The sequence below is a fragment of the Nannospalax galili genome, unplaced genomic scaffold, assembly GCF_000622305.1.
Source record: "Nannospalax galili isolate Female #2095 unplaced genomic scaffold, S.galili_v1.0 scaffold4860, whole genome shotgun sequence".
Taxonomy (NCBI): domain Eukaryota; kingdom Metazoa; phylum Chordata; class Mammalia; order Rodentia; family Spalacidae; genus Nannospalax; species Nannospalax galili.
In genome coordinates this window covers 1-10,553 of record NW_008346266.1, presented here as the reverse complement: position 1 = coordinate 10,553, position 10,553 = coordinate 1, and positions in this window count along the sequence as shown.

The window sequence follows — 10,553 nt, the reverse complement described above, 5'->3', positions numbered from 1 at the left end:
TTTAAGGATTAGATACAAGCTCCCAAATACTTTTAACATTTTTGGCCTTTGGAACATAGTATGTTGCTAACAGGCCCAAGGACATTTAGATTTTAGCCAAGAAACTGGCTTCTTTTCTTTGGGGTCTTTTTTACCTTTACTTGCCTAGCCAATTCCTCCCTCCTATTTTAATCACACCATCCTCTGAAGGGGTTACCCAAATTGCCAATAGGTAGTAGGGATGCAGACTGCTCTGGCTTCTTCCATGCTGAACTGGGACAGAGGGTGAGGCAATTAGAGTACACCTTCAGTGGGTCTATCTAAAAGACTCCCAAATTGCATAACTCTTATCTCTAAGGGGAAAAGAAAGTCCTTGAATCCTGAATAGGAGATGTGAAGGAGAAGTAAAGGCAAGAGTAACTGGCATCACAAGTTCTAGACAGGAAACTAGAAAAAAAGTCAGGACAGGTCAATTTTCAAATGTTCACATGAGAGTCCACTGGAATTTCTTGACAAGTTCTTCCAAAAGCATCCCTCTGTTTGGTTTTTCCTCATTTTTCCTTTGTCTTCCAAGGCCAGACCCTATAGGGTAATGAATTCAGGATTTGCTTTCAGGTATTTTCAGAGCTATTGGAGTAGTTAGAATCAGTGTCATTTCCCTCTCAAAGGCTTCTAAATAGTAGGAGAAAAATGTATCCATCATTTTAGAACAGTAGCTGGTTGTCTCCCTTAGCTACAGGTGGGCACTACATTATTGGAGACCAAGATTTGAAGTCTTACATCTGAGCAGCACTTTCTGGTTAAGAACAAAATCATCTATGAGAAATAATTGTCTAAATATTTTTTATTTAGACTTAAGCCTAATGTCTGGGAACTGTAATCCCTTGAACTCTTAAAGAAGTATACTGATGATGTTACTCTTTGGTTACACTTTTCTTTTGGGTGTTTAAGACCATACAGTTGGCCCGAGTAGATCAATTTATTTTTATACTTGTGGTGATTTGAGAATCTGTTCCTCAGGGGTCACATGGGCTTGGGAAGAGCTCCTAGATCCTTTCTTATATAAGTTTTATCTATGTGAAGATAAGTCAAAGGTCCTGCTCGACTGTGTCTGGTTTCACTTGGAAGCTTGAATGAGATGTTTCCTCTAAGTTGACCTTCGTTTTTGTAGACTGGACACACTGGTTCAAGTCCATCTCATGGGATCTCCATGTCCTCCATGAAGAGGAGCACAGGTGACTCACCACAGTTACATGACATTTTGAGGGATGTTCCATAATCCCCTGGAACTTGGTCAACCTTGGAGGGCAAGGAGCAAAATCTGTCCTTTAAGTCCTTCTGACCACATTAATATAGGCCTCAAAATATGGCTGTTAAACATCCCATAAGTTTAGTTCCACCAGTCTCATACGTTGAATTAAAAAGTGCTTTGTAGATAAGGCTTGGGTAAAAACCAAAATATTCTCAGATAAACATTGACTAGATATATATTTTGTTCGTTAAACTAGTTGAGTAATCTTTGACCATAGAAATTTTAAGATTATGTATATATTATTTTATCTCATCCTTTATATATAACAAACAGATCTTCATCACTGACTTAGGCTTTCTCATTTTTAGTCTATTTTGGAAAATGTCTCAATTCCCATATCCTTGAACATCTTTTACACTCTCATTTACTTTTTTTTTTTTTTTTTGGTCTTTTTGTGACAGGGTCTCCCTGTATCCCCAGCTGTCCTGGAACTCAGCATATAGACTAGGCTGGCCTTGAACTCACAGAGATCCTCCTGCCTCTGCCTCCTGAATCCTGGGAGGATTCCATGTTGATTCTAAATTTTCTGCACTGTATTCTGATAGAAGCATGTAATTTTTTCAGTTTTGGTGAATTTGTTGAGGTTTCTTTTGTTCTCCAGCATGTGATCAGTTTTAGAGAAACTTCCATGGGCTGTTAACAGAAAACATATTCTTTGATGTTTGGGTGGAATATGCCAGGCTATTTTAATTCATTTTTAAAAATAATTATGAGATATAATAGCATTAACAAATAAATTTCCCATTGATTGTGAAGCTTCTTTTCCTGGGGATTCTAAGCAAAGTTTATTCCATTTTAAGGTTCTAGTGTCAAGCCAGTGTTTCATTAAAGTTTTACTGGGGAACTGATGAATTTATTCTTTGTCTTTACTCTATAAGTAACTGCTCTTTAGTATTTAGGGTACTAAGGATATTGATATGTGTAATTGTGTGTGTGTGCACGTGTGTGCGTGTGTGTATGGGACACATTGGAGAGAGAGATAGAGAGAGAGAGAGAGAAAGAGACAGAAACAGTGAGAGAATCTAATTTTCTGTGTGTGTAAGAGTGTAAAGTATATATGTGTGATGCATTCATGCATGTTTGTGTTTATGTGTGTACCTATGTACCCATGAGAATGAGCTTCTTTCCATGTTGATTTTCAATTTTCTGCACTGTATTCTGATAGAATGCATGTAATTTTTTCAGTTTTGATGAATTTGTTGAGGTTTCTTTTGTTCCCCAGCATGTGATCAGTTTTAGAGAAACTTCCATGGGCAGTTTATAGAAAACGTATTCTTTGATATTTTGGTGGAATAATCTGTAAAAGTCTGGTAGGTCCACTTGATGTATGCTAACATTTAATTAAGATGTCTCTCTGTTTATTCTTTGTCTGGTTGAACTGTTTAGGAGAGAGTGGGATACTGACATCCCCTACTGTTACTGAGTTGGGGTTATTTTGTGTATTAAAGTTCTGTAGTATTAACAGCTACATATATGTTCATGACTGTAATATTTTCTTGGCCAATATTTGCTTTGATCAGAATGAAGTATCTTCTTTATCTCTTCTGATTAATTTTAGCTTGAAATTTTTTTGTCAGATATTAGAATTGCAACCTCTGCTTATTTCTCAGTGCCATGTGCATAAAACTTTTTTTTCGTCCTTTTACCTTAGTGTAGTACCTATCCTTTAAATGGGCTGTTTCTTGTAGACAACATAAAGAATGATTTTGTTTCTTAATCCATTCAACTAGCAAATGTCTTTTGACTGGGGAGTTCCTAACATTGGTATTTAGAGTTATTATTGAAAGATATCTTTTTCTTAACTCATTTAAATTTCTGTTTGAAGGATTCCAAAAAAAAGATAGTTCAGAATTGTCTTTATACATGTTCTTCCTCCTGCAAGACAATGGTGACAGAGCCATTCTGAAAAAAAAAATCCTATCAGAGCGTGCCTATGTGAGCCACTCCAAAGCATCACATTGAATTTAATTGGTGTTGTACACCACTCATCAAAGAAAACAGATGGATGCTATTACAGAATTTACAACTGGTTAAAGACAGAGAATAGAATACATGTCCTTGAGATGCCCAGTTCCTAGTGGCACACCTACAGTGTACTTCTATCCTGAGGTCTCGTGGAACATAGAAGAAGAGGGGTAGAGAGAATATTAATACATTCTTTAACTCTTACCAGTGAAGCTTCCTTATTCAACAAAGTGGGATGTACACAGGAGGCCCAATGCTAAGTTTTAGAGAGTAAGAGTCTGAAGCGTGTGTGTCCCAGGAGAGGACTCGTATATTAAACCTCACCCACCCATGGCTCAGGTACCATTGTGGAAGAGGGAGCAGAAAGATTGTAAGAGCCATAGTTGGTCCATGGACACAAGGAAACAGAGGCTTTCACTGGAAGCTTGTTCATGTGGATTGAGGCAATGGTGGCATCATGCACCAGACCTATGCCAACTCAATCAGACAAGGGCCCAGCATGGAGTGAAAGAAATGGGTGATGTGCCTTGACCTTAGCCTGGAAACTCTTGGCAAACTCCTGGGTGAGGGAGAGTAGATCTTCTTTAAGATCTCTAGACTGACCTGACTCCAGTGAATGAACTTGCACCGAAGGACATCTGGATACAAATGCTTGACTGGATATGACTTAACATATATGACAGAATGAATACATGAGGTCTAATAAGCGACAGTGGGGGAGTATGGGTGGGGGAGGGGTCTAAATTTGAATAAGAATCATTGTATTAAATGTACAAAAGCTGAATGAAAAATGGAAAAGAAAACATGTATGCATTTGAGTGTACATCATCCTTAGTCTCAAGTTCATGGTTGTAATCAGCAATGAACTTAATCTTGGTGTGTGTACAAGGCAGGAAGACTTGTGACAATCATACCAGTTACCTTTTTTCTTCATGTCTGATTGTCCTCAGGGCAGTTTGTCCCTCTTCAGTCATCTGCTTATGATGTCTCATGCCAGTGACGCAGCCGATTAGAGTAGGCTTAGGGTACAGTCAAGGAGACACTTGAGCAGATACAACATCTGTAACACGCTCTACTGAGTTATTCAGACTCTGTCTCTTGCAAAAGCTCAGTGAATCTGCTTTTCTGCTCCTAGACATCAACACTTGATGGCAGCTGGGCCAACCGGTGCAGGGCAGTTTTTATTCACTGTGGGAGGAGCTTGTATATTTTGTATACAGTAATAAATTCTGAAGTCCTCAGGCTCTACTCTGCCATTTTGAGTGTAAAATCTGTCCCTGATCCACTTCCACCGAACATGTGTGGGACTACAGTGTACCTATTAGCTACCATACAGATCAGGAGCCGTGGAGACTGTCCTGTTTTCTCTAGAACACAGAGCAAATAGGTGTTTCCATCACTGTGTAGGGGGCTCTGACTAGATCTGCAGGAGATAGAGGCCAACTCTCCAGGAGCAAGAGGCAGGGAGAGTGGAGTCTGTGTCATCATAATGTCTCCACTGGAACCTAAAATTATAAGAGAGAAGTACCAGGTTATGAACAAATATAATGAGACTTTTTATGTTTCCTTTATTATTTTTTTTCCTGGAAATCACATTTTACATTGGTCTAGTAATAGTCAATGTACATAAAATGCCAGTGTTGGGCTGCAGGGATAGCACAGCCGGTAAAGGCTACCAACTAAAATGTTATTATCAAAGCATAGCCAGACCTTGGAATTTTTCTACACTCTCCCTGTCCTCTAGTGTCAGGGTCTTCAACAGAATGCAGGTCTTTGTTCTTTCTGAAATCTTCCTCTCACTCACAGATTTAAATTTCTGAGGCCCATCCTGAAGGATAAGATCTGCACACCTCACAGTAAAGCATGGGCATCATAGCTGTCTGGAGTGCACATTCCCACCTCTTTCTCCTTCCTCATCTCCATCTGTCCTTACCAGAGATGCAGAGCATAAGCAGCCCCAGAAGCTGAGCAGGACACCTCATTCTGACAAGCTGACTGAGGAGTCCTGAGCCGTCAAGGAAAGAATAAAGCTGAGCTTTTATCTTAGACTTGCATAGATGAGGGAGATATGCACATTTCGTGGTATAACAGTATGTAAAGGACGAAGTGAATAGAAGCACTGTTCTTGGGAGAAAAATGAAAAAAAAATATTTTGTGCATCTGGAGGATCATGAGGTCTGTCTACATGGTCTGCAAGAGTGGGTAGAGGACTCCAGTGTGAAAGCCTTAGCCTGTGGGGAAGACACAATACAAAAGGTTCTGCCACTCTTAGACCACATGGAGACACAACATAGAGATGAGCCCACAGGGCAGTCAGTGATGGGGAAGGATCACTCTCTTGAGCTTCTTCACAGTTAGTCTAGAAGAAAGATCTTACCTACCACCACAAGTCACCATGCTTAAGTACTTTATCCAGTGTTGCTGCTGGATAACTACCCTATTTCAATAAGTTTTAAAAGTACTCGTTCCCTGAGACCTAATACATTTCTTAAGTATATTCAAATGTAAAGAAAATTACATAGAAAAAGAAAATTACATAGAAAATAGATCTTTCCCTTTCAGTTAGAAAGTTAATAAATTTCCAAAGTATATTAAAATATAAAGAAAATTACATGGAAAATCTTTCCCTTTTAGATAGAAAGTTCATGTTCTCTTTGGAAATAGATAAATTTATGCTTCAGAGTAGGAATGTGAAATTCTATGCAGCATTTTGGACGATACAGTAAACATTCTCTGGCATTCTTCAGCACTGTCTATGCATAACACAAGTCAGGCTTTTTCAAGAGTTGCTTCAAATCATGGGGAAGAATGAACAGGAGATTTTATTGCTCGTGTATGTGTGTGTGTGCGTGTGTGTGTGTTTATTTATATGTGGATTTGGTGTTAGTGTATATGTTTATTCATGCTCATATATGTGAGTGCACATATCTGTATGGACACACGTGTTTATTTAAGTGTATGTGCACGTGTGTGTGTGTGCGTGTATATGTGTGTGTGTAGTGATATTAGGTGTGTTCCTCAATTGCTTATTGAGGCAGAGCCTCTCAATAGAATCCATAGCTTGCTGATTTGACTTCTATAGCTATCCAGCCATCCTAGGGATCTCTGTTTGCCTCCAGAGTGCTAGAACATTAGGGTGTTGCTATGCCTCTTTGATTACATGAGCTCTAGGGATCCTAACTCCAGTCCTCACTTCTATGTCAAGATTTTAACCTACTAAGCCTCATCCCCAGGCCTACTTTTTTATTTCTAAGTGGTATTTAGAGAGATTATTTATATCATTGTTTTTCTTATTATTATTCCCTACATGTATGTAATGAAATGTTATCCTATTCACCCCTCATTTCCCTTCCACCTTCCCCCTATTTTCCAAACACATCCCTATCCTAACTTCATGCTTTCCATTTTATGAAGTTTATAATCCATACTAAGTCCAATTAGTGCTGCCCATATGTGCATGGGTACTGGGTCCATTCACAGAAACATAAGAAACCTACCAGTTAGCTTTACCCTCAGAAAAGAATGATTCCCAACTCCAGCAGCTTTCAACTGCCAGTAGCTCCTCAGCAAGGGATGGGGCCTGGAGATCACGTCTACTATCAATGAATGAATTTTCACTGACATCACATTGTACAGCTAACTACAACTGTTGTGAGTTCAAAAGCTAGATAGCCTTTTTATGTCCAGAAGACAGTCTTCCTCCAGTAGAACCAGACTTTACCAAATTTTTTAAAAGTTTCATCTTGTATGCAAGAACTCTAGTCTCTGTTATCCTTGTATATGGGGTGAATGAAGCCAGGAGTTCTGTGTTCAAATGTGATTCCACGCACTAGAATAGTGTGATGGTTTGAATGAAAATGTTTCCCATAGTTTCCAAGTGTTTGGACATCTTATCCCCAGTTGGTGGCACTGTTTTGGGAGGACTTAGAAACCGTGGCTATGCGGGGGGAAGCCTGTCACTGCTGGGAGACTTACAATGTTCTTAAGCTTTCTGGGATCTCCAGCAGCTCTCTTGCTTCCTGTTCCTGCTTGAAGACATGAGGGCTCTGCTATCTGTTTTGGCTCCAGCCACCTCCTGCCGCCTGTTTCCCTGCCATGACAGGCTGTAGTTCCCCTGTAACTGTAAGCTCAAATAAATTCTTCCTTCTATAATTGCTTTGGTCAGTGTTTCTATCATAGCAACCGAAAAGTGACAAATACAAATAGCTAGACATGGATTCAGGATTTCATGAGTCACTGTAATTCACATCTATGACTGAGATTTTCAAGGGTCTTCAGGAAAATCGTTCCTAAGTAATTGCTACACTGAAGGATTGGTTAACGATGAGAATGTAAACTTTTGTGGTTTTCCCCAGTTTGCTGTACTTTGTTATTGGAGTCTCAAGAAACTATTACCTTAGATATCAAATATGAAATCTTTGATTATTTGAAAGAGAATAACTCTGATTAGAGCAGAAACTATTATTGCTTGTAGTGCTGAGAATAAGAGTCTGTCAGTGCTCAGCCATAGATGGAGCATCTGCACAAGACATGGCTGTTGAACACATTAACTCAAAGCAGTACTGGTTATCTACACAAGATATACACAAGATCAAATCAGTGAGAAATGCCAGCATGGAATTTTTAAAAGCTTCTGAGGCCTCACCCTTAGCAGAAGAACTTTAGCTTTTAGGAGAAAAGGAGTCAAATTTCTTTAGGAGTGTGACCACTGGTAGGTTCCCCAAGATGAAATGAAATGACTGACCCTATGCTAATGAGCACATGGACAGTACTAATTGTACTCTCAGTGTTAAAAATATTAATAAATTAATAAATAAGGAATTGATTTTGGGAAGGAGATGAGCTGCCGAGTCCGGGGGTGGGGTGGCAGTTTGAATCAGGAATGAGGGTGGATATGATTAAAATGCATTCCATACATGTATGATGTTTTTAAAGATTACATTTTGAAAAGCAGAGCAGCTATGTCATGGTTGCTTGTATTATAAACTTGCTCCTTAAAATATTTTCAAAACAGAATGCTATAAGGCGCTTGGATTTCAGAGACGATTGGAGGGTTTTTTGGCATTTGTTTGGTTTGGCTAATTTATTTTTACTTTTATTTTGGTGAAATTAACACAAAACCAATAATATTTCCAATTCTTATTTTATAAAATTAACACAAAATGTTAAAAGTCCTCAAAGTATAGCACATTTCATCTAACTGATTATCCTTTGGTCTAAAATGTTACATATGTTTAAAATCCATTATAGCTCAAAGTTTCCAGTTTGAATTTAGACAGAATATAAATGATATTCTTTTCTTTCAGGCCCCTGGGAACTTGTGCATATGAACTTGCAATAATGGTGACAGTATGCAAAAGACCTATGCAGACTCCATCAGATAAAAACCCAGCATAGGATGAGGAAAATGGATGATAAGCCCCAACGCTAGTCAATGAACTATTGGCAACAGATTACTGCTGGATGAGGGAGCTGTGCTGGATAGTTTTAGTATGAACATGACACACTTGGGTTGAGGGAGCCTGAGTTGGGGAACTTCCTCCATTGGACCAGCTGTTGGGCATGTCTATGGCAGAAATGTCTTAATTGTTGAATGATGTGGGAGGGCTCTGCCCCTGTGGGCAGTGCCACCCCTGGGCAGGTGGTCCTGTATGGTATAAGAAAGCAGGTTGAGCAGGGCCAAGGGAGCAAGCCAGTAAACAGCCTTCTTCCACCGCCTGTGCTACAGCTCCTCACTCCAGGTCCCTGCATTGAGTTCCTACCTTGGGCTCCCTGATGAACTGTGAACTGGGAGATGTAAGCCAAATAAACCCTTTCCTCCCCAAGTTGGTATTGGTCAGAGTGTTTTGTCATAGCAATGGAGAAACAAACTAGGACAGGAGAGTAGATTGTTTTGTTTTTTTGTTTTTGTTTTTTAAAGTGAGTGGCTCTACATAGGCTAACTAGAGTCCAGGGAATTAACTTACACTGAGGGATATGTGGGTTCAAATGCTTGACCAAAGAGGTCTTAACATATATAACAGACTGTATGAAATTCATTCTGTTACGCAGGAACGCATATGTGTTAAGGGGTTTATTTGACTAAAATCTATTAAATGAAATGCACAAAAATAACAAAAAACCTAGTTGAAAATGGGAAATGAATCTGAACAGAGAGCTCTCAGAAGAGGAACTAAAAATGGCTAACTAACACCTTGGAAAGTGATCAACACTTAGGGAAATGTAAATTAAGACTAGTTTAAGATTTCAACTGACCCAAGTCAAAATGGCTAAGTTCAAGGGAAAAAAAGACACAGATATTGGCTTGGAATTGAAGAAAAGGGAATGCTCATTCATTTTTGGTGGGATTTCATCTGGTCCAACCACTATGGAACTAAATTTCACTTTTAAAATTTATAAGCTGTCACTGTAGGTAATATGAGTGAAAAAGGGATGTCAGGTCGTTTGTACCCAAAAGACAATATAAGATGACATAGTTTCTGACCTCCTTGCTATGTCTTTTTATCTGCTCTTTAATCAAAGAGCAAGATTACCATTGAAAATATTTGTCCTGATTTTAGTTATGCATGTAATACAATTTAGTTTCTCTTTTGGGTTTCAAAACACTTATGTTTAGATTCTCTTCGGGTTTCAGGAGACTTACCTTACTGGCATGACTCAGAATTCTACTTCAAAACTTGAATCTATGAATCATCTCTTCATCTTTAGTTTATAGTGGACTTTCTGGGGTCAGTAGACAAAGCATCAGCCATCCATTCTATCCTAATTTCAGGTGATGTCCTCACCTGCTTATCCTTTCATTTCACAGCTGCTATCTTAATATATACAACTAAATTTTTTGTAAATATTTTCTTTTTTGATCTGTAAGTAGCCTCAGGTGAAATGGAAGAGTTATATTTCTATGAACAGTATCCTTTGTTTTACTGAGAGATTCTGAGTAAAATATGCTTGATGACAAAAAGAGAATCATATTTATTTTCCCTTGTACTTCAGTGGCTTCTCTCAGGCTTATGATGTGATTCCTTTTTTAAGTCTTCCTTGTGTCCTGAGGTTTGAATACAGCTAGAATGCTCTACTCACTCTGTGAACATAAGCTATCCAGTAACTGGATCTGCCTGGTTATGTCTCTCCATCAGGTACCAAGGGAAAGGGAAGCTTTATTACACCTCAACCTCCTGACCCTGGAAAGTTGTTTTGAGGCCAGTACCTGAGATATATTTGTCTGGCACTGATGAAGACAGTGCACTTGAAGGATCATCAGCTGACCATGACAGCAAAATGTGGCCAGACAACTCTC